The sequence below is a fragment of the Typopeltis vanoorti genome, chromosome 3, assembly GCF_054136105.1.
Source record: "Typopeltis vanoorti isolate ZY-2024b chromosome 3, IOZ_Tvanoo_1.0, whole genome shotgun sequence".
Lineage (NCBI taxonomy): Eukaryota > Metazoa > Arthropoda > Arachnida > Uropygi > Thelyphonidae > Typopeltis > Typopeltis vanoorti.
This window is the reverse complement of record NC_143551.1, coordinates 123,165,528-123,189,000: the sequence shown is the minus strand read 5'-3', so window position 1 is coordinate 123,189,000 and position 23,473 is coordinate 123,165,528. Positions and strand designations below refer to the sequence as shown.

General features: G+C 35.5%; 1 protein-coding gene across 2 annotated transcripts in view; it reads left to right on the top strand.

Moving 5' to 3' along the window:
* LOC150108533 (ELAV-like protein 2) overlaps positions 1-23,473 on the top strand; it is a 192,983-nt gene that overhangs the window by 54,751 nt on the left and 114,759 nt on the right. The window lies entirely within an intron of this gene.

The following is a 23,473-nucleotide window of genomic DNA, read 5'->3' as shown; positions in this document are numbered from 1 at the left end:
TTAACGGTGTCTGTTAATTTCTTCCCAAGCAGCGTACAAGGAGTAGCATTATGTACTGTACATCGCCAATAAATGATCAAGAAATAGATAATTCAACGTAGTAAGCTGATAGATTTATTTAGTTTTTAATCCATTTATTATTACTTAGTGATATATCCCTGAGACTCTAGATTCTTCGACTATTTATTATAGATTTGCGGGTCTGGGTTACAATTAGCGCATTAATGTTTAGTTATGAGGGAAAAGAAACGTCTGTCGTTTGTCTATGATGTTCTCAAGTGGTTTGTTTAATTTTCGGGGGAAATGCCAGAGCTTTTGACTTTTCCTTCTTCATTTTTCTTAGCTTCGCTTACGAAGGCACTAACGAAATGGATGAAGCGGGCGGCGAACAGATCATTCTGACAAAGTTCTTCAATGCTCACTATGAAATGAATAATAATGCCTGAATTGAACATCGAGGGGAATTCCTTTTGGCTACCTTACCTTAGGCTCTGTAGGAAGGATAGGATGCTATCTCGGACTTAACAGTTGGACTGGATTTATCTTCCATAGTTGCACTGGCTACAAAAGGAATCCTAGTATTCCATTTATTGCTGCAACAAGAAAGAAAAAGTCCTTTTTCAGGCACATGGATGCTCTTTTTTGTTAATAGGTGGCTCTGAACAATCATCCACTGTTTAATATTGTTCATTGCCGTCCAACGCCTCTGTGGTGCCTTCTCGAAGAAATTGCGGAATCATCCCATCCTATCATAAATAGTTCTAATGGAACATGTGTACCAGACATATTTATGGAAAACTTTCATGGCTTACACGTGTAAAAAATATAGATTTTTATTCAAACATTCCAATGTATTTCATCCAATGCGATCACATTGACAGGCTTACTAGCTTCATATAAACTTTAGTCGGTTCTATGTAATATAGGTTTATGAGCTTTCATGGGTGTGATTCACATAAAAATATTCAACAAAAGCTACTATGACTTTCTTATCATTAATCAGATTCTTTCTGAGAATTTTTGCTTCTTACAAAATATCATTTACTGCATCATGTGTTTCCCATTATCTTCATGTTATAGAGACACAAATCTTAACAATAGTGTATACAGATTGCAATGTGTAGAATGCTAAAGTAATGATCGAGTAGTGATTATTATCTTAGTTCAGAATTGATGTTCAAATGTAAACATAAACCACATTGTTTATGTTTACATTTGAGATTAGAATAATGATTAATATAAGTGTACGTACTGAATTTTGTATATATATATACTCGTATTCAATAATACTCAGATACTATAACGAATACCACTTGGGATTAAAACACAAAACAGAAGCAGATATTTACTGTATTGTCGTGTCACTTTCTCCTATCAATGCAGAAAAATCACACTGATCATCCTGCGGTAAAAAAGGTAAAATCCGCCTTCAACTAGCTATTCCTAAAAGTCAGTCTATACCGACTGAGCTACGAAGGGCCCTTCGATCATCTCATCTGGTCAGTTGCAAATATGTTGTCTGAACAAGAAAGATCTTCTTCAAAATCCGATAGATATTTTATTTATGAGACCGAGAAGTCCATAAGTATACCTGGTACAGGGATACACTAGAACAAAGGTCTCTGATTGACTTCTTTATAGTCTCAGCAGACTTATTTTTCTCAGTTTTGGACGTTCGTGTGAGAAGAGGGACAGAACTGTCAACTGACCACCACCTTAGTGTTGTTTCTGTGGTGGTAGGCCTAAGCAGCTATACCGCGTGAAATGGGAGGCATTGGAAAATGAGGCTGTGAGGAAGAATTTTGCAGATGACATTTCCTCCAGGTTCAAAGAGATTCCCAAGCATACTGTAGATGTTGAGGAGGAGTGGAAGCTGTTCAGAACAGCTGTCACTGCCTCTGCACTCTCATTCTCTGGAAGAAAGCGGCTCGGAGTGGCAACGGGCAGTGAGAAAAGGACACCTTGGTGGAACCAAGAAACTGTCCAAGCAAAAAAGGAGTCCTACCTAACATGGCTTAGGGTCAGGTTACCTGAGATGCGTTTGCGGTATGCTGAGGCACGAAAAGCTGCTGCTGAGGCAGTAAAGACAGCAAAGCAGAAGGCCTGGGAATCCTTTGGAGAAAGATTAGAAAGATTAGACTCATCCTATGCAAATGCAAACAAAGTATTCTGGCAGACCATCCGCCGCCTTCGAGGGAGGAAATCGTGCACAGCAAAGGCAATTAAGGCCTCTGATGGTGCACTATTAACAACCGAGAAGGATATCCTCCACAGATGGAGGGAATGTTTTCAGAGCCTTCTTAACCCGGGTGGCCCAGCAGTTGTGGACATCCAAGAGGTGCAGATCGGGACAATGACTAGTCTCACAGCAGAAGAGGTCCATTTAGCAATAAAATCACTAAAATCGGACAAGGCTGCTGGCGATGATGATATTCGGCCCGAAATGCTAAAAGCCTTAAATCGAGATGGTGTTCTCTGGCTGACTAGAGTGTGTGTCAGGCTGCTTGGATATCTGGGCGAGCACCAAAGCAATGGCAGACAGGCATAATAATACCAGTCTTCAAGAAGGGAGACCAGAAGGTTTGCAGTAACTATCGTGGCATCTCTCTGCTCAGCCTGCCTGGGAAAGTGTATGCTAGGTGCTTGGAAAGACGGTTCAGGAGCATAGTTGAGTCAAAGTTCCAGGAAGAACAATGTGGATTTCGTCCTGGTAGAAGCACAACTGACCAAATCTTCACTTTAAAGCAAGTCTTTGAGAAATCTTGGGAATATGCCAAGAATGTCTACACATGCTTTGTGGACATGGAGAAGGCATATGACAGGGTTCCTCGGGATAAGCTTTGACAAATAGTACAGGAGTATGGAGTGGATGGCCAACTATTAGCTGCCATCAAGTCCCTGTATGAATTCCCAGAGTTTTGTGTCAGGGCAAACAGCACAAAATCTGAACCTTTCGCAGTCTCCGTTGGTCTCCTCCAAGGGTGTGTTCTGTCATCCCTCCTTTTCATAATATTTATGGACTGGATTGATAGGCACATCCGAGGCAGTGAGTGTGTCAGAATTGGAAGATGTAGCATTGGACGTCTGTTTTTTGCAGATGACTAGTTCTGCTTAGCTCTTCCACAGATGACCTCCAGGACCCTGGATAGGTTTGTAGCTGTTTGTGCAGACGCCGGAATGAAAATCAGTGTGGCCAAAACTGAAACATTTGTGGTCTCAAGACAACCATCCCAGTGCACTCTACATGTAAGTGGAGTCCCAATGAGGCAGGTGGAGAAGTTTAAATACCTTGGGTCTATATTCACGAATGATGGAAAATGGGACGTAGAGCTAGATAATCGAATTGGCTTGGCAAGCTCAATACTGCGGGAGCTTGGCCGTTCGGTAGTATTGAAGCAGGAGTTAAGCCAGAAGGCAAAGCCGGCTGTCTTTCTTCAATACAGTCTATGTCCCTATCCTCACCTATGGTCATGAGAGTTGGGTAATGACCGAAAGAATGCGGACACGAATCCAAGGGGATGAAATCAGGTTCCTTCGAGGGGTTGCGGGACTGACAAGACTCTACAGAGTCAGAAACTCTGCAATTCGGGAAACCCTCAATACTCAACCGCTGCTTCTCCGTGTTGAGAGATCACAGTTACGTTGGTACGGGCGCCTGGTCAGAATACCACAAGAGAGGCTCCCTCAGCAAGCCCTCTTTGCCAAGCCAGAGGGTGGGAGGCCACGTGGAAGGCCAAGGACTCGCTGGATAGATTATATCCAAACCTTGGGTGGACACGTTTGGGAATCCCACCAGAACACCTGAGCTTGGTGGCAGAGGATCGTGACCATTGGAAGTTCCTCTTGCAGCTGCTGCCCCCACAACCCAATTAGGATAGGTGGGCCTTGAAGATATATGTATGTATGTATGTATTACAGACTTGCGTTTAGCATTCTAGAATAGTTAATAATTTGAATTCAGAATGCCAATTATAATCGGAGGTATCATTTTTCTCCTTTTTAAAGAAGAGCTACTTACTATTAAATACATTTGCTGTTTGGACATCAGATAAAATAGAATTGCTTCATGTCTAAGAGGAGTTTAATGAGAATAAATATTATCCTTTATCAAATAAAATATAGAGGATGGCGTTCCTCTATATTTTAAATTTTACGCTTATACCGTTTGAATTCGATGCTTTTACTATTTTTTTGTTTTTGTTTTTGTTTTAATTAATGCTTCCTCTCGTAAATAAACCGATACCACACCCTGGTACTTTGTACTTATCGTGTTTCCTATTTCAGCGTTATGCCACAGCATTGCTTTTCACTGGCAACACTTAATTTCTTTTAGTGCTTCTGGGTGCGCCATTTCGGCTCCATTGTTAGTTTATAAGTAAAGTGCTTGTCCATCAGATTCATATTTTCCGGCACCAGCTCTCTATTGTACTTTTTGTTTTAAGATCGCTTGCCTATTCGTCTTTTTTGTGTGTTTTCTCTCTTTCTTAATTACTCTCTTTATCTTGTTATTCCATATTTTCCTACCATCTTGGGCAACCTGCATGTTTTCGTAATACTTACATTCCAGCTTGTTCACTATCTCTCCTAAAGTCTGGGGTCATAGCCTCAGTTACTTGGGCCAGAATTTCTAAAACAAACCAAATTACGTTTTCCCCCATCTAGTAAAGTGTCTTAAGTTAATTCAACCGGCTTTTCATTTGCAACACTATAATGAAATATACGATATTCACAAAATTACGCTCATAGCACTGTGAATAGAAGGATTAAGTTTTGCATTTGAAACATCAGTAAGAAAAGTAGATTACTATTATTATTATTAATATTACTATTCGTGACACCTCCAAGGAGTCCGAAGACTCATCGCGGGAGGACACCCACTGTACAACTCTCCGTCTCCACCACTACCGAACCGCTACTACCAATCAACTATATCAGCGCCATCTGCCGCCCACAACCACCACAAATATTTTGTTTGAAAATTGCGTGTGTTCTGTAGGGCCGATTTGTCTGTATGCGGGATGAAAAACACGAGTTTCCGGGAGAAAAAACCCTGCTACCTCCGTATGAGATCGGCTAACTCACCTTCGATTGAAAAAGTATTTCTTCCCGCAATCGAACTTAGTCCTTTTCCAATCGAAGGGCGCAATGTACCGTCGTTCTTCCAATTGTGCTACGGAGGCAATAAAAAAAAATCGCCTTTAATATTTAATAAATGTTTTCATTAATCTTAAACACCAGGTCAACTGATTGACCAAGTTTTAAAAAAAAAATTAAGCACCAGGAGCTCAAGATCGTTTACAATATTTTAGTTATTTCGTTTAATAAAACGAATCATTGTCGGGGTTGGGGGGATCAGTAGTGGTATAACAATTAGAAAGTGTAAAACTGTACTGGGGAAACTTAAAATTGTATGAACTTGGACAGAATCAGCGAATTCGCGTCTGTTTGTGCAGTTACTGATCCATTGTTCTCAGAACAAACTTAAGCAACTGAATTTTGTTGTTAAGGACTATGAATCGTGTAGGATTAATGCTAGGGATTCTGAAGCGATTAGGGGAACTTATTATATCCACACACTAAGTGTATTTACTGTAATTTGTTTTCAATTTTGTGAGAGGAAGAATCCTGCTAGAGTTTTCTAAGAAATAATGACCAGATATCGATTGAGAAGTAGAAAATGTTTGTTGCGTGTATCCCTGAACAATGTGTGTGTGTGTGTGTGTGTGTGTGTGTGTGTGTGTGTGTGTGTGTGTGTGTGTGTGTGTGTGTGTGTGTGTGTGTGTGTGTGTGTGTGTGTGTGTGTGTGTGTGTGTGTGCGTGCGTGCGTGCGTGCGTAGTTTTCTTCGTTATGATTCTATATGTTTTCAGTTCGATTTTATCATCGTTTCTGGTTTATGTAAATATTAGTTCAGTGAGTGATATTAAGAACATTGTTTTTATTAACACAGTTTCCATGGAGTCAGCATCGTGGATGTTTCTTTGTCTGAAAGACTTGTATTTAAATCCCATCCAATAAGTCAATAGCCAGTTAGTAAATCATGTAAAGTATTTTCTTTCTACAAGACAAAGTAAGGAGTATCGTGGCAGAATTGTTTCCTTCCCTCAAGAAAATGGAAATCTAAAAACTATAAAATTTATCTAAAAGAATACTTAGTCCAAAAAGTTATTTTAAAATTCTATTCTTGAAGTAGAATATTTCGTTTAATTTTTATTAATAGCTCGTAATTTCAAAACCATTTTAGTAATATGCGGCTCCCATCTACAAAAGGTTTTCATAAACCTATAGTATATTAATTTTTATAATTTTAATTGTTTTTAATATCACTTAAAACATTATATGATTGGTAATGCATCGCCATCAATAGTTGTTATCAGAAACTTTAGTTATGCTGTTTATGAAAAACTGTTTTCAACTGAACAATGTGTGTGCACACAAAGAGTACACAACTCTTTATTCACCTGATCACAGTACTTTTTTCCTAGTCCCAATTGTGCTGACATCGAAGTAATTGTTTATCTAAAATGAGAGGTTTACGAAAAGGGGTAGTGATTCGAGTGCTTATTGGTTAATCTTGGATTATAGTTAAGGTAAAGGCAAAGCAAATGACCGAATGGTGATTTGTTCGTGAGGCACTGTCTAAATCTTTGCTTTTCCTTTTCTATGTTATCTTGTTTTTAATACAGATACTCATAACCAAAAGTAGATGTTTCGTATTCCAATCATTTCTTATATACGCCTCCGTTAGTATCCTTAGGCAATCATGTGATTATCCATAGTTAATTCTCTAAAGATTTATGATAGTTAATTCCCATTTCAAGATTTATAAATAAATCTTGAAACGGGCTTTGACTTCTAATTCGTGCAGCTCTACGACAAAAAAAAAAAGTCAAGTATCCATCATTTCAGATGATGCCTGATCTGTACATATTTCTTTTGCAGACTTTCATGCAAAGGTAATGTTTTTCCTAAATTTTTGATCAGGCGATGTGCACTAAAATACAAAAATAAATCAAATTTAATATTTAATTGCCATTTTAATACCTAGAGTCAGTCTAGGACTCTGTATTCTTGATTCTGAAAATTAATGTTTTTTTTTTGGGGGGGGGGGGGGAGTGAGGAGGATTTTACTTTAATAAACTGTTAAACAGTTCTCAAATAACAAGAATAATTTAATTGCTATCTGTATTGAACGAAACCAATGTTACTTTTTGTTTTTTTTTAATTCCAAAATAAACTCCAATCATAGGGAGATAAGTACATGCATTTTATAGTACTGCATTAGTCCGAATATTATTGATGTTTCTGCATCTGCAGTGGTTTTCTAGAAATTGAAACGTCTAGTGCATTGCACTATTTTCGAACTCCTAGCAACAAAGGGAAACATACTGCCTCTCACCTGAGTAATCTATCATATATTTTGACAGTAGTAATGAGCTGATCTCATACATCTGCTTTCATATTATATACAAAAGAGTACGAAAAAAAAAAAAAACTCTAGGGGCGTTAGAAGCTAAAAGTTAGTTTGCTAGTACGGAGTTCAGCGGTCACGAGCATCACAAGAATAAGCGATGCAATGAAAATGCTGCACTGTAGACTCTCTGGCGCACGATACTTGGATCGCCAGAACGCCTCCTTCCGAAGTCTGGAGCCACTGTTTTTCCAGTAGCCATCGATTTTGTGATCAAGAGAAAGGAGATTTTAATAGAATTCCTTCGGCCTTATTCTCTAATAAAGAACTGAGACGAGTTGATTAGAAGAGGCTGTAACGTGGGGGCTTTCTAAGACTCAAATGTTTCAAACAAATAATACAATTTAAAAAAATAAATATTCTACGAGTCGAGTTAATTTTTACCTATTTGTACTCTAGAAACTATAATACAACTAATGTTCCTGGTTCTTATAAGAGGAAATTGCAAATATACAATACGGAACACAAAAACTGTTTAAATACAAAATCATAACTATGCTATGTAACTAAGTTAACAGCCTATTATATGTTTGCTATCATTCGATAACATAAGCACTTATCTTTTATCTCGTGATATTTATTCTTATGAGTACATAAAAATAAAATGCTAGCATAATCCTATTACATACTTAAATCTCTGCGGAGTATGTGCATATTTGCATTCTTCAAATGCTATTTATAATTATAGTATATTTCAATAGCAAAAATTCGCGGTACTGTTCAGTTATTTATAATGAATGCGATCTCACGGTTTTTGAGAAATTAATCCTTTAATTCTGAATGTTTGTCCTCGCACTTCATTGATTAATATTTCAAATTCTGGATAAATATTTATTTTATTGAAAAGCATATTGAATACATTTCTGTATGGCCGAGTGGATAGCGTCTCCACCAAATAGGTAGTTAATTCCAATCCTACTACGTCATGAATATTTGAGAAGGATGTCTTTATGTGATCAGTTATATAAATTTTATTTACAGTTCTGAGATCACCATCCTATTTAGCCAAAGACATGAAGTATCTTCAAAACGTTCCATGTTTATTAGCTAAGGCTGAGATTCCACATAATCTAACACTTAGTTATTAATGTACGATAAGTTTACAGTGCTTGATGGACGAAATTCACAAACAAAACCATAGGAATAATGAAATTCTTGATATCAATACATCTTTGCCCTTGTCACTATCAGTCAAAAGAATTGCTCACATGTTACACTTAGTGCATCTAGCTTTCCTAATACAATAAATAATTAAAACCTTATGGAGAATATATTAAAAACTGATATTAATAAAATAAAACAGTAAGTTGTAGAAGACAGCATACAGCAAAAAAACAAGTATATCTCTTTTCGCTAGTAACGTGTTTAAAAGCTGCCCTGATAGGCATTTGTGAACACATTCTTTTGAACTGTGCTATCAGAACTGTTCACTTTTACTTCAATCAGAATTTTAAATATGAAGTTCCGGTTATTGAATTAGTGCATTTTCTCCTTCTCATTTAAAATATATAACATAGAACAGGTTAGTTTAGTGACTGAACTAGAAAATAGAATATTGAAAGTTCAATAAACCTATGGGGGGGAGTTGAATGGCTTCTCTCCACTGATCTTTCTCTCAAAATATTTATCGCCAGAGAGAGAGAGAGATTACAAACTACATAATTTATGAACCTCTAATCAGAGGTTCATAAATTCTGCAATTTTATCTTTAAACGTAGATTAATAAATAATGTAAAACGTTTTGAAATGAACGAATGTTAAAAACAGTATTCGCATTGTACTTATTATAGCAACAACAAAGAATGCAAACGTGCATCGATTTCTAACCTTCCCCACCTAATTTTCAATAGCCTTGATTCAGTTTTGCGCAGCTTTTAAGCGGCAAGTGTTCAACGCTTTTGATTGGTGGCCACCATAAATGAAGAGACTTGTAGAGGAATTTGAGAAAGAAGCTATCTCATATAATCCCTACTGCCCACTTATTTTCGTTCGATGACACTTGTTTCTTCTTTTTTTTCAGAGGACCTTAAACAATATAAAGAATAGTTATATTCCAAATTTTGTAGTAATTGGTTGAACTGGAGGAAGAGACGAAGAAAAACTGGGTTCGATGTTGACATTTTAGACTGTTTTCAAACTGCTCTAATTTGTTATTAATTAAAATTAACTCTTTAGATGTTTCATGGGCTGAATCATGGAGATAGCTCTGTCGAATATCAATGGTAGATCTATAATATTAAAATTAGAATTGGAGTAACACTAGGCCGAATTTTGGGCAATGATTCTTGTAATGAGTAGTCGAACAGCTGTAATCAGATCACTGCTATGACTCTTGATTACAGTAAAATGTAAAGAAACTTATCTCAAAATACGAAAGATGTGGAATATCTATGATCCGCCATGATACTGAAAATAGAGAGTTATAAAATATAATCGCGACTAAGAGCGCCATCTATCGGACATTCTAAAAACGTATTTATTCCTTGTCTTTTGTAATTATCTCATTTAGGAAACATTCTTTCACTTTCATCAATAGGTTGATTAGCGTAGATGCCCGCCAATTCTATTTTCATGACCAGCAAACTGACTATGGAAGAAAAAACCCACAAAAGACTTAAAGGCAGTGAAAATTACTGAACGAACTGATGATAAATATCTATTGTTATATTAAACTTTTTAAAAAAGTTTCGTGACTGTGAGTTCAGAAGAATACAATTTTCGCTGTGAGTTGTCTTGAAACTACGGGATATAAAGAACAAGGACTCTTCTATGGAGTCTGTTGTATATTCGCATTTTATTAAATGCGAATATACAACAGATGTTGCGAACTGTTGGTTAACTTCAGAGATCAGGCAAAAATCTCTAAATATACCTTGTGCTAGCAGATGTTGAAAAACGCCTTCTTCGTAAGGAAAATGTCGATCAGTGCATAAATCATAAGCATCTTTAAAAAAAAAAAAAAAGAAGAAAAAAAGATCCACTAATAAAAAAACTTTAATAAAATACAATTATGCTGTGGTGAATGTATTTTGGAGTTTCGTTTACCTAAGTTTTAACCTAGCTATAAAAACAGCAGTGAATTTTCATTATTATTTCTTTTAATAATTCTCTTATGATCCTCCGGAAGCAGAGTAGTATTCATGTCTACGGATTGTGTCATATCCAAACATAATATAATTCTTTTATGAGTTAAGTTGAGTTAGCCAGTCACAAACAGTGGTTACAATAGGTATTTCCTTCCGGAAACTCAAGTGTTGCAATCAACAAAACAAACAGGCCTTTCAGAAGAATACACGCAACTCACAGACATTGGCTTTAATCCCAAATAACAACAACAAACAACCTGTTAGTTGAAGAGGTCATGGCAGCCACTCTTCTAACCATACTCGTCTAATCAGTCGGCATAGTATTGAGAAATGTTATACGCGAAATTAAAAATTTTAAGATTAACCCGGTGTAAGGAAACAAATGCAAAGAAATGTTGTTTGATTTAAACCCGTGCAACATAGTTCCATTTGATTTTATTTCCAATTATATTTTAATTTACTTTGGCTTCTAAGATTGTTTTTCAATGTTTCCATCTAATGGTAAAAACAGAGAATTTGTGACGTGCTTATAACTAAAAAATGTTTCCGTTGATTTTTGTGCATGGTTTTGCTAGAATGTTGAACAAAATAGTATATGTTGGAATACTAATAAGAAATATATATTTCTCATTCAAAACTTTTAAAATTCAGAATATTCCTCGATACTTTGGTTGTTTGGATGAATTCATTTTGAATTCTGTCCGTTGAAATATTTGTAGTGCTTTAATTTTGTTTCGCAAATAAATTTACTGTTCCGGAATTTATTTAAACTGTTTTCTGTTGATGAATGAAATAGATTTGTTGTAAAAAACGTAGTTGCTATGTTATGAATACCGAAAAACGTTTTTTTTTTTTAGTTGTGAAACAATATATTTTGAAGGATAAATTTATTTATTCCTACATGGAGTCATTCCGTTTGTCTTACTATAATGCGTGAACGATAACTTTTCGATAAAATTAAAATTCTGAAACTTAAACTTTTAATACAGAGATAGAAGAATCCATAGTCTGCATTGCGTTCGTTATCGGCATCGAATTAGATAGTTATGTCTACTTTGAGTGGATCTGTAATTGGCAATTCGCTTTCGGCTTTAATTTTTTACCCAAAATTTTGCACTGTAGTCACACTGTAGTGACCTACAGTATAGTAAAGTACAAAAATTCGCTTGTTTCATATGATTTAATGTAGCTTCTCGAACATATATTTGCAATACATTATGATAGGCAACTTCATCAGATATTTTTCAAGTGAAATGGATCGATTTTTCACAGCCAGTCACATAAAATATAAGATTTTTTTTATCATGGTTCCTTAATCATTTTCTTCAAGCATGTAGAAGAAAAATGATTAAATGAAAAAATGAAGAAAAATGATTGAATTTGAATTTATTCTAATTCATACTTTATATATCGAACCACGTCTTAAATGTATACTCATCCGTTTTGAGTACAACGTTTGGTAACGTTTCTGTTGCATGTAAGCTATTATTTTGAACGATTAGTGTACCATCTCCCAATTATGGAAGTCTAGCGTATACCTCAGTTAGGAAGCTATCGTTGAACAAAGCCATTAACCTTCTGTGCTGGATTAGGAATCTACAGACTACCAACTGGAAATGAATTAGTCCTTGGGTTAATATGAAGCTGTCGTTGAAAGTAGGAGAGAAGAATAACCAAACACAGTCACGCATCTGAGAATTTTTATGCTCATGCTCTTCTGAGAACTGAACAGCATCGAGATTCGGTGCTGTTCACAGAAATTACTCAATACAAGTCAATATTATAACTGAAATAATGGAAACAAAAAAAAAGCGATAATCGTGCTGGAATGAAAATTAAAAACAACGAATACAAAGGAAACAAAATATATTTCATGGCTCAGATAGACGCCATTTTTGTGTGTTTGTGTCTCTTATCTAAGATAGGTTGCAAACCTATATAGTATATTAATACTGTGAGCGGATTTAGGATTTTTTTTATCGTATTTATTTTTTTGGTGTTTCGGATATCCTGCTCTAGAGCATAATCATGGAACGTTTTAGCCATTTCAGGCTCCAATAAGAGGACTATGGTGTCACACTTTTCAACCAACCCGTAGCCTGTTGGTTGTAAAGTGGGTAAGTGAACTACTAGGCCAACCGAGCAGGGACTCGCTTTTCTCTAAACACCAATGATGTTCTTACTATTATTAGAAGGGATCTGTTAATAGGATAATAAATCTGTCTTCGTTTTTTCCATTAATCATGGCAGTTTCGTTTCATTTTCAGATTTATTAGAACACGAAAAAAAGATAACATAGCAAGGGGAAAGGTGTGCTGGACCTATTTTACAGCCACGAACAAGAAACTAATAGAAATTGATCGCGTTTGAATAATCCTATTTTTTCTTTCTATCTAATGAACTTATTTTACTATTAAACTGAAAGTGGAAGGAGAAATTTCCAATTTTTTTCTTTTTGTTAAGAAACAAGAAATATCGTTTTGATAACGATATTTCCACTCTACAGAAATTCAGTAGTTGGCTGTTTCAGTCAGAATCTAATGATAATTGTGTTCATAAATTTTATAAAAAGATCATGAAAAACGACCACTATTGGTAAGTTAACCGTATGATATCTCGACAAGTCAATCTGCTTCCAAGTGCTCTTTGAGGTGCACCAGTATTAAGAAAGTATATGAAAAATTCTTCAGTACGTTAATAACCTTTACTAGGGTGAAATATCCACACACACACACACACACACACACACACACACACACACACACACACACACACACACACACACACACACACACACACACACACACACACACACACACACACACACACACACACACACACACACACACACACGAGAGAGAGAGAGAGAGAGAGAGAGAGAGTAATAAAATGAAACGTACCACAGAATGATGTGTGCAAATTACAATTATTACATACTTCAAAAAATAACTTCATCCATAGTATCATTTTTTCTTCGTTATTTTAAATGATATTTCAGCATTTTCCCGATAGGACAATATTTTAGGACGATATTTTGATAGGACTCTGTTCCCTAAAGAGCAGTCTCGGATTACAGTTGCAGTACCAAAGCTATGATAAATCATGATGTCTCTTTAGTGTAGTCTTGGGGATGGTATGATATTTACCTTATGGTGGAAAGACCTAGATTTCAATCCCCTCTAAGACGAGAAAAACTTTTATACGTGTATAAGTAAATACTTTATGAGTAAATATCGCTTTTCAAATGAAGCTGAGTTACTCAGACTCATATGGGTAGCAGGAACTTCTCTCCCTAAACATAAAATTCTGAAAGGCACACAACTAACAGACATGATATACTGACTCCAGTCATTTGCCGCTGTGTGATTCCTAAGAGTAAAGTACATTTTATGGAAATACTCTAAAACAGCTTCGCATGGATATACACTGCATGTTAGGAAGTTAACGGACAACATGGTGTGAGAAACAACCGCCATGGCGCCCACTTCAATAAGATGTAGGACATTCTTTCTTTGCGATGACTGCAGCATTCCTACGGGGGCATACTTTCCACAAGCGCACAATAGCAATCAATGGGAATTTTGGACGATTCTTCCTGTAGTTATTTAATGAGGTTATGTAGTGTTATAGAACGGACGTCCCTTGACCTTACCTGATGCTTCAGTTCATCCCACAGATGTTCAATAAGGCTGAGATCAGGAGTCTGTGGAGGCCAGCCAAGTGTCGTGACCTTCATGACACTTGACTTGACATGACTTGATTAGGTGGTGCACAAACCACGCAGTACCAGCTGTAGCCTTATGACACAATGCGTCTTGTTGAAAGGAACAATGGTCAGTTCCGTAGAAATGCCACAAAGCAGGAAGCATTGCATTCATCGTCCAAGATGTTCAGATACCTCTCTTCGTGTAATGTTCGTAGCACCACAAGGAGAGAGAGGTCCGAGGCTAAACCAGAAAAAACAGGACAATGCCATCACACCGCCATCTCCTAATTCCATAGTTGGGATTAAACACTCTGGTACACACGCCACACCCACACTCGTGCATCTGCTTGATAGAGGATGTAGCGTGATTCGTCGCTTTATAACACAGCTTTCTAACTTCCACTTCCCACTATAAATGCTCTTTGCACCACTGAAGACTGCGTGTTGTCATATTGCAGTCCTACCATGGAAACCCATGTTGTCAGGCTCTGAATGTTTTTGTGCAGATTCGTTTTCAGAATGCGGAACTCCGCATTCAAAGTGTCGCCGACAAATGACGGTTTTTACATATTATCCTTCGTAGCATGTTACAGTCATTTGGCGAGTGTGGTGAGTTGTTCACTGCGGACAGTACTTGCAGTTGAGTTCGTGCGCTTCCATCTAAGTATGGTATCACTGGTCGTTGACCTGAGATGGCCCAATTTGTTAACAATTTGCCCAGCAGATAGGCCTGCAACATTTCATCCTACGACAACGCCTCTTTCAAACTCTATCAGTTCCCTTCTCGCAGCCATTTCACACGGACACAATTGCACTGAATTGGAAGCACCATTATTCCTCCAATTTATACCGGCTACAAGCACGTGACTCGTTGCATTGTGCGATGCATCTTGCGCATGACGTGTTCTTTAATTTCTTTCCAAGCAGTGTATCTGTTAAAGTTACAAACGGATATTCTATTCGTTTTTGGTGTTGTGTATTCTCTCGTTGTAATTGCTTATCTTTTAGAATGTTAGTTAGGATTCTTTTATTAATGCAAGGCGATTTGTAATGGATAGGAATTACCTTGATTACCTTAATGGACCTGTGTTTCACTTAGGATTTCTCCATGAGTGCAGGTCACAAAGATGCCTCCAACGATCTCAATCTTGAGCTTCTCTCTTCCATGTTATACCCATAGATTTCATTAGTGAATCTTCCCATCTTGTAGGCGGTCTTCCTGCTTATCTTATCTAAGACGCGAAGAACCTTTACCAGGGCTTTTCAGTTAAAGGTGAGTTAACCAGTCATTTCCAACTAGTTTTTCATCCTTAAATACGGGCAAACCTGCTCAGTGACCACTCAGTCTACAGAAACTGAAATACTATTGGGCGACGAAGATAACGGGAAACCATGTTTTAGAATTAATTCACCAAAATAACACAAATCAGTGCATTTATCTGCTAATATTTCTGCAGAGAGGAACTCAACCTTCTTGAAGAAAGGAAGTACTCCTTTAAATACACAACGTGGAAGGACATATAATAACAAGCAACAATTTTTGTGAACGTACGTATATAATCGAATTTAAGATTGATTTACATCTTTGTAGAATTTACTGTATTTATTCAATTAAATGTATCCCCCCCCTCCATCCAACCAAACTGAGAATTTATTCTCCAAATATCCTCCCCCCCCTCCCCCAACAACAACAACAACAACACACACACACACACACATGTACCTCTGTAGTTCAGACTTTGGATTTGAAATTAGGGTTTATTCTTCTTCTTCTTGTTCCATTAACAGAGAAATTGACCCGAAAGCACCAGCTAAATGATAGTTAACGCAATAAACACTAATGTCTCATGAGCTGAAGTATTTCTGAAAGAATTCGAATAAATCAAAACAAAAGACCAAACTAAAATTTTCCTTTACAACCAAAGTTCTGAAGATTAGTATTCATATTAGACACACCCTAAAATTAGAATTAATACTTGGAAATAAATTAACAAACCGACAACAACTTCAAGTCTAAAAATGTATATTCACATCGTTATTTTATGGGAACAGCGTTATGAATAATTTTGTGAAATACAATTGCAACGCAATTACTATAAATAGTTGTGCATTAATTCTTCATATTCTTATATTTAGCTTCTAGGAAACCGATTAAAACCATAATAATGAATGTAAAATTTAACTGTTCGAAATGAATTAAATAAGTTATAAGTAAGTTTTATATTGCCCTTCACTGACCGCTGGAAAACTTGGAAAAAATGTAAAACTGAGAAACAAATTTTTGGACTATGTTCGCCGGTTGTACGTTGTTGATTTTCAAACCAAACTGTTTGGCCTAATTTGTTAATAGACCAAGTGCTTGGAAGTATTTATCATGCTATTTATACTTATTTATTTATAACTGTGTAATTTAGTGTAAAGTAGTGTAATTTAGTTATTACACTTATTTAGTTATAACTCTGGAGACTTTCAGTAGTGCGTGTGCGTGTGCGTGTGTGTTGGGAGTTTTTTCGATGCATTACATGAATTTTTATTGCATCACATTGTAATCAAGTATATTTCAGCAGCTTCGCTTTCAATAAAGTGATTTACAATATATTTTACTAAATTATTATGTATAATTCAAGTCAATTCTTTAATTTAATTTGGAATTCGTTTTGCATGTTGTTAAAATGAATATTTCAACATTTATGTATTGAAAAATGATGAAAAAACGACACTTTCAGATTGAAGAGATTAATCTGGGACAGTAATTTGGATGTGAACTTCCAGATTACTGACTCACTTAGTAATGGCAGTATCAGAGTTCATCTCTATGGGAACCAAGAAATGTACTGAGCAATGTCCATCAATATAAATATCTAATTTTTTATTGGTTTTTCGACCTTGAAGACATGAAAAAAAAAAACCTTTCCCGACAAGCCTATGTATTATGTACGTATTAGTCGCCTTTGAAATCTTTATGCATTGCAAATATAGAGCACATGTGGCTAATTTATTTCGTAAACTTTCAGTGATGATGCCGTTCTACTAATTCTTAAAATACTTAATAGCAGTTACTATGTAAGTATTTGCAAGATAATTTATTTTCCGATTACAATATACAGATTTGTTTTTGCTCATGATAATTACTTCTTAAAGCAAGAATGTATACTTATTTAGACACATCTGAAGAAATTTTAACATATCTGAACTGAAACCTAATCGATAGACATTGCCAATGGACAAGTAGTAAGAACTGCTTAAAGCTGTGCTTTTCAATTTATCTCTGATAGATCGTAGCTACAAACTCCACTTTGTACTGCCTGTTGGTCAAGTACAACCAATAGAAAATACTGGGCAAAGCTATTGTTCACCTGTGCATGATTTCTCTTAGATTCATGGAATTCATTTCAGCAACTACAACTATTGCACAAATTACTCGATGCAAGGTTAATATACGTTTGGATATTTGACAATTCCTTCGAAATATCCAAAAACACCTTGCGTTTAATTTTTCATATGCCCTCAGCAGGGATATTTTGATACTAATCAACTTTACTTTCCAGACCAGCGTATTTTTTTTTATCACGCGGAGCAATCATTTTCATCTTACTCATTTTCTTCATCAAATAAATAAATACTTAACATACAGCGTAAACAGAGAGTGCATGAGCTGTGTATTTGCCTCCGCCAGGATGTGTATATGGTTAAACAAGAGTTCCAAAAGATTTTTCAAACTTTTTTTTTGCTTAATTTTATTTTAATTGTCTCTCTCTCTATATAACAGTTTTGTTTGTTTTTGCCTAAGACAGATGTGATATTATACTTCCACGGAAGCAATAGGTACTTCTTGTATCTACCAATTGAAATTCCGTTGGCATGATACAAGTCTACCATACGTAGAGACGTTTAGGCCTATAATTTGCTCACATTGGCTTTCATAATAATAATTATAGGATAGAATTATTAGTCTCATTATTAAATATATGTACGTAGGATGTACGTGAACGTCACTTACAAAGCATATATGAAAAATACTTGGTCACGTGCGTCACCACGTTTTAGGCAGCTATTTAAGAACGGCTAGTCAGTGATTATCTAATACTTTTAATAATCAAAAGTATCGGAAAAGCTTGGTTCTCCCCCACTCCCCTTGGGGGGTGGGGAGAACCAAGGATCTTTCGGAGTAGTAATAAGATGCTCGCAGCTACTTCGAAAACATGTTGAATTTCATTTTGATGCCAGATATATGTTTCCAACCAATGATCGCATGAGAAAAATACCCGCTAAATAGAAATATGAAATATACAGGACCATCTGAAATATTAATTATTTTTAAATTGGGAAAAAAAACCCAACAACAATGAAACAATGAAAGAGAGACAATATTTTTAATGCTCGCATACGCTCACCCCGAAACTCTGGTTTATAAGTTGATAAATTTTTTACTAATCTTGATTTTTAACATATTTTTGCTGCACGAGTTTGAATTTATATTTTATGACTTATATTTATTTAAATGTCATGAGAGACCTTCGGGTTCGGGTCAGTAGTACCTTCACTCATTGAAATACATATTATAATACCCAGGGTGAATGCGATGCGAAGAAGCGAGAAACATATTCAAGGGAAATCTTCTCTACATGTGCTTGTGCTTAATCTTTTATTTATAATGAAATTGTGAATTCATTTGCAATCTTTTTGTACAGACTGAAAATGTAGTCACATGTAAAAGTTTTTTTTTCCAAAAAAAAATACAACGCTAATACGTAGCAGAAATGATTTGGCGTAAGATATAACGTGAGTGAAAACGCTAGTAAAGAATTAGTTTGTGTCCAGTTTGGATGGTCATTCAAAGGCAGAGAAAACGAAATTGCTTCAAGTGGACAGAAGCCCCTTGAGAGGTCTGTAGCGATTGCGTGTCACTGGATGAATCTCAAAAGATTCAGTAGAGAACTTTCGCTATAGCTCTAGTTAATGAGTACGAAGGCAGGAATCTGACAATAAATGAATTTATGCTTCAGTTTATTTATATCCGCTGTCTCGATTCGGCGAACAGACAATGAATTCAAAAAACAATTATCTGGTTAGCAGCTCAACCGAATACCAGAACAAATATGGAAATGTTCGCGACAAACATAAACAAGACACGATTCACAAAAGCATTCACGTTTAATGCTTTTATGAAACAGTTTTTGTCAATTAGACGAAGAATGATACAAAAACAATATTGAGACAACTCGGCAAATTTTAGTAGAGATCTTTAGTACCAAATTTCCTTATATTTCGTGCAGTAGAGCAGAGACCGTGCAATCATTTTGAATCGCTTAAATAGGACTTTTGAAATTAATTTTAACCAAAAATGTGATGTCTTGTCAAAGTTTCAAAAAAAAGACGTATAAACGCATTCATTATCATCTTTTTCATGAGATCAAATCCAACAATAATAAAAAATAATGAGAATTTTGTTGCTATCATCTTCTTTAAAATTTTTTTTGATGAAGTCTACTTTTTGCCTTGAACGGATGATTGGCACAACGTGAGGATCGGTGACGTTTGTGAGTATCTCGCTCGTTCTCTCTCTCTCTCTCTCTCTCTCTCTCTCTCTGAATAAAATGATAAGATTATCGTGCCTGAACATGTTAGTGCAGCAATTTGAACAATAATTCAAGAATAATTTGACAAGATGTTTCTACAGAAACAAGATGGTGCTTCTTGCATTGGTGACTTTCCCACAAAGTTCTCTGACGGGTAAATGTATCATAGTAAACCTATGCACTGCGACTCCATTTTTTTACTGTCTTTACTGCACAGATTTTTTTTTGGCAGTGAGTTATGATAACGATTTCTTATACACTGTTACTTTATCTGCAGAATGTCCAAACAGTGTTTACTTGAGCACTTGTAAAGAAAACATTGAAAGTTATTTTTTCTTAATGCTTCTCTTAACGCGGTAATCTTCAGTTCTTTAATTCTTCTTTCAGGTTTTAATGTAATAAATGTATTAAAGTGTAAAGATCATTTGTAATAATCCTGTGTTTTCCAATTTGTTAGTCTTGTATTCCCAAGGAGATACAATCTCTGCCTGTGCAGATGACATCCCTTCATTCGATCCAGTGTTATGGCGAATTTTTATAATTGTCTCACATGCTGAGATGACAATTAATTTTATAAAAAAGCAGGGTACGAAATCCCAGGAGGTCTGTTTCCCGCTTTTCTGCTTTGAAAGCTACCTCTGCTCAAGTCATGTTTGTTTAGACATATTAAATTTTTAATATCATTCGTAAAAGAGTATTTTATTTCAAAAATATGAGCAACCTCATGCGATACGTAAATCGTATTTTGAAGAATTTTTTTTTTAAGTTCAATTGTTTTCATAGCAATTCTTTGCAGAGAGAAAGACTTGTAAAAGGTCAGTATAAGTACTTAAAGTGAACCTATTCAAACATAGAGATGAGAAAGTATACAAATGCACATTATTTATTCTCTTAAATTAATACTAAAATATTGAAAAGATGAAGTGCGATGAAGTACAAATGGTGATTTGTACTTCATTGTGAGAAAAGTGGACTTTTAGCCACACAAAAAAGAAAGCACGATAACGGCAATATAATTTTAATGAATATGCACTATCAAGTAGATTTAAATAATACCATAATATGGTAGCAGCCACATTCTTGTGTCTCCCAATGCATGCAAACGCGCTGGCGAAGTGAGGGATTCTTTTCTGCACATGAACATCATTAGCATTCGAAAACATTGACATAGTGTTGTATTAGATTAAAAATATTGAAATAATGCATTCGATAATGCATAGCTATTCACGTTATTGACATATTATTCCTAACTCTAGTGATCAGCTCCCAAATTTCGGTTCGGAACTTCAAAGTACATAAATCATACAGACAAACAAAGACGAGGCGGTGAAATACTCATAAATGCCAAATAAAAATTAATATTAAAAGAATTTAGTCGTAATTTTCAATATGGTGAAAGAGTTTGTTTTGAAATACTTAATTATTTCGATAATAAATACTATTTATAGGTTACCAAACTTTAAAATTTAAAACATTTAAGTAAATATTAGCTTTCACACTTTATTGAATACTTAACAGTAAGCGGCGATATAAACATTGCAAATATCCATCATAATAACAGGCAAACTACTTGGATCCCATCAATATATAACCTTGTAAATCCATGTACAGCCTAACTTCATCAATAAGGTCGTAATATACTAGGGAAGAAATAGTTGAAATACTATATCACCTTCAAGTGTAAATCATGTAAACACAAACACTATCCAATAGCTACACATCAGTCATAAAATGTCAAATAGCAGGTCATTACTTCACTACTTTTCAGCTGCATACCAATTACAGAATCCTTGCAATACTCTGATTCTGAAAAGCAACAAGAGAAAAGTATAGACTAATTGGAAAGAAATTACAGCATCACATTCCGTAGATATTTCATACTCAAATATTAACCTGAAGTTGGAAGAAATACCTAAGAAAGCTGCATAGAAAATATGGGCACATAAACTAGCCAATATCCTTGGATACTACAAAATATAAGTTTATGTGTAGAAAGGAAGAAAAAACTAAACTAAAGCAATACCTAAATAATGCAGCTTTGGAAGTTGAATAAAAAAAAGATCATAAAAAAGTACTAGCTTACGTGGCAGACAAGAAATGCAAAAAGGAAACTACTATAGAAATTTGTCACTGCACAAACTGGTGAAAGACATACCTGGAATCCCATTAACAATATGCTGGAGATTGTCCACCTAAAGCCACTGCCTTTGAAAACCTAAAACACAGCTTTATGAAAGAGGCGAAACCTTCCCAACAACTAGCAAATTATTTTCACCAGCACTTTGTAGACTCCATCCTAGAACTTCAGAAAAAGATACTTCCACTCAGAAAGGGTAACCATTCACTCAAAGCAACTCAGAACGCTCTGGTTCCTAACAAGAACAAATGAGGAACTACTCGCTATTAAACGCCTCGCTGCCTACACAAAACTTTCATACCATTTTAACACAGTAACGTTTCCAGAAAAGTAAAGGAAAAATATCGCTCTCGAGGATTTCAACTCATTAATTACTTAATTAGGCATAATTATCGCAGCTTTAGATGAAAAGAGAATTTTCATTGTTGTTTTTATCGATATTTCTAAAGAATTTTATATACTTATACAGAAAAATTCTAATTAGGTTATCCTCTGTACACATGATTTTGAAATTACTTTCAAAATGAGCGAAAAAAAAATTGCACTCATCGAATGAACCCCCGTCCCCAATAGAGCGTTACGACTAACCTGTAGAGTCCTAAAGGAGCAACTCTCTCTCTCTCTCTCTCTGCTATTTACTTTAATATTTATATGCATATTATTCAGTTACTTCTCATCTCCAGTAAGCAGATGACGCAGCTATGGTATACATTCATAGCAACGTAAACGCTGCCCACGCAAATATGTAATATGACATCAATCTTGTAACAGCTGGCTGACCATAAACTCCATCCACTAAACTCTTATAATACAAAATCAATGATATTCAGAAATCCACTGAGCCATCTAGCTGATAATAAATACATAATAATCCGACATGAGCCTTTCTTCATAACAAAACACATTTATTAATAAAACCACCATCATTCACATCGAAATAATACGATACCTTGGAATTTACTTTGATGCAGATAGCAATTGGAATAGTCACATTAATGACCTATAAAACAAACTTCGAAAGATAGCAAGCCAGATGTACAGACTAAAAACAGTTCCTGCATACATAAAATTACTGATATATATAGGCCATGTGAAAACATTAATAAACGGTATAACCAGTATGTATCAATGCTTACGTTGTTATAAACTAAATAAGTGGATTAATATCACTATAATACAAGTAATATCTCACTTTACGACGATCCGCTCGTACTTTGCTTTTCAATTGTGACCAATTCCCATTTATACGACGCTGCATTCGCTCATATGACACTACCGTGAATCGACCGATGCGCAGTATTTGTGAACTTTACTGCAAATTGAAAACCGGAAAACTTTTTATGCTGCAGATTGATGACCACATTGGTTGGCGTGTTTCCTTAAACCAAGCTATTCAGAATAACTTTTTCATTATATATTTTATGCCAAAATTTTCGTTTGCATATCTGCCGTAATTAAACGCTTTTCACCATTTAGTCAAATATATGACTGCTTAA